The following is a 3,031-nucleotide window of genomic DNA, read 5'->3' as shown; positions in this document are numbered from 1 at the left end:
TTTACTGCATTTGTCTGGTTACTGGAACGCCTTTGTGTTAAAAGAAGTGTAACCGCTCACAAGACTAAGTTATTAGGATGGAATTAAGCTGCTTTTGTGGCCTTTGGAAATAGTTTGTTTTGTTTAGGATGGATTTTGTGATGCAAAACAATGCATGTAAATATGCACAATCAGATGTGAGCTTGATGGGAGCTTCAGCTCTTCCTGACCCTCAGCAGGTTCATAGTCCACTGAATCTACCTCTGAATCTCTCTGGGTTTCCCAGCAAGGACGCTACAAATCCTGTTCTCATATCTTGTTCTTTTAGACAATAATCCAAGGGAAATTAAAAGTGGGTTTAAGGGTAGATATTGATCAAACAAGGTTTTTTTTCTTAGAATAAGGATATGGAGTTGGTTATATGAAGTAACCTGAAATCACTATATATATAGATGTTAAAAATGTGGGTACGTTTTGTTATGGCGGGGTCAAATTGATGGGATTTAATGGGATTCAATACAATTCACTGAAAATCACACTAAAAACAAAAAAAGGTTAGTCAGAATCAATAGAAAAAATCAAAATGAGTCAAAAACACAAGGTTAAAATAAAAGTTTTATTTTATAATTCAGGTTTTGGTTTATAATGCAAAGACTTTCATGTAATTTTAAATGTGACCAGAGTTATTTTTTTTATCATTAATATACTATTGTAGTTTGTTAATATTTTGAATTAGTTTTTATTTTTAGATTTTAGTTAAACCCTGATTTTTTATTTTTTTTTATAATATGTCTATATTGTTTTTTAATACATTTTAATTTTAGTTCATTTTGTGCTTGTTAGTTTGATACTTCAACTTAATAAATTAAATGTTGTTGTGGCAACTAGCTGAAATATTTACAATTTTATTTCTGATAATTTATGTTTGCTTTACTTCAAGTTATTAATTTTTTCATGGTTTCAGCTTTAGTTAACAGTAATAATAATCCTGATTGTGACTAAAAATATATTTTGTGCAGCAACTATATTTAAATATATATCTATATATATGGCAGTTGGTGGAGGCATCAATCTGCTTCATGGGAAGAACAGCCTGCTGTAGGAAGAGGGTGAACCATGGGAGGGGTTTCCGCTCTGGAATTCTGGGAACACTAGGAATGAGGCGCGTCGAAACACATGATGATAAACTCAGACAGCATCACAGGTGTGAGAACAGCTGCATTCAGAGAGAAAAACAATGACCATTCACACAAAACATGCACTTACTGGCAGGACAATATTTTCTACAGAAGTCTGTTACATTTTAAATAAATTCTGCGAGTCTGATAAGGGCTTTGGGGTTTGGCATCACAACACATAACAAGTCTGCCTTATAAACACACACAAACACTCTCATATTTCTGAAAATCCTAATGGTGCGTCATACAAAGCCCTAACAACCCGTGATTTATGAGCTCTGTGTGTTACACTGAAGATCTGCCCTTGATGCAAAACTGGAAACCATTAAACAGAGATTGTCTTGCTATAGGGAGCCTTAATAATCACATTACAGCCTTGACATCACAGAATAGAGTTGTGCGACACTCAATCGTCGTTTACGGATCCCATAGGAATGAATGAGAAGTGCCGTAAGCTGAATCCCATCTGTCGCAAAACGTCAGTGACTTCTCTTACAAAACAGCATTTTTTTCTTGGTAAACTCAAAAAAATTGTTCAATCCAAAAGTATTGTTAAATGTAAAGCATGTTGAAGATCGGATACAGATACGAAGCACCACACAGATACGTTTCTACATTTATTTACACTTTGATTTGAAGGAAAACTGTGTGGTGCGGCAGACTCAGAACAGCATACACTGTTTGCGTACAGTAGATACTCTCCAAAATGACGCTATAAGATGACGCAGAGGAGACGAATTGTTGAAGAAAGTCGTTATTTTTGTTTTCTTTGCACACAAAAAGTATTCTCGTAGCTTCATAAAATTACAGTTGAACTGCTGATGGATTATTTTAACGATCTCCTTGCTACGTTTCTGGATGCTGATCATGTTAATTCCATTGCTGTCTATGGAGGGTCAGAGAGCTCACGGATTTCATCACAAATATCTTAGTTTGTGTTCTGAAGATGAACGAAGGTCTTATGGGTTTGGAACGACACGAGGGGGAGTAACTAATGACAGAATTTTCATTTTGGGGTGGAGTAACTGGGCTGTTTGCTCTAAAAAGCTGTTTATTCAGCGTAGTGAAGCCTCTCCTCCACTGACATCCATTAAAAACAACGGCCTCTGGTCTCCTTTCCCATGTAGTGCCAAAACATTAGCATTAGCCATTACGCTAAAGGTTGCAGGCTTGCCTTCTAGTGGCTTTTCCATTAAACAACCACTATTTGAAAACGAAACTGTTGTTCCAAAGAAAAGCAAATGGGGAATTCAGGCTTTAAAATGTGACCCTAGACCACAAAACAAGTCATAAGTGTACATTTTTTTAAAATTGAGATTTCATTTGATCATCATAGGACAATATTTGGCTGAGATGCAACTATTTTAAAATCTGGAATCTGAGGGTGCAAAAAAAAAAAAATATTGAGAAAATCACCTTTAAAGTTAAAGTTCTTAGCAATGCACATTACTAATCAAAGCTTTTGATATATTAACAGAAGGAAATTTACAAGATATTTTCATGGAACATGATATTTGCTTAATATCCTAATGATTTTTGGCATAAAAGAAAAATTATAATTTTGATCCATACAATGTATTGTTGGCTATTGCTACAGATATACCTGTGTTACTGATGACTGCTTTTGTGCTCCAGAGACACACATGACAAACAAAGAGAGCTTCCTAGTAATTTAGCTTCTCAAATGTCAGACACGATAGCAGGCCATTCTTTTTTCCGGTCTCTTGCACTATTCCTCCTCCGTCTGTGGTCATGCGCAGCAGGCCGAGCTGTAAATCCCCCCTCGTCTCTGTTTATGCACGGCCTGACCGCGTCCACCGACACTCGCTGATATTTTTCTGCTCAAAAACCCCGAGCCAAGGGAATGTGCTGAT

This window comes from Barbus barbus (assembly GCF_936440315.1).
Source record: "Barbus barbus genome assembly, chromosome: 32".
NCBI lineage: Eukaryota > Metazoa > Chordata > Actinopteri > Cypriniformes > Cyprinidae > Barbus > Barbus barbus.
The sequence above is the reverse complement of the archived record's forward strand: the minus strand, read 5'-3'. Positions refer to the sequence as shown.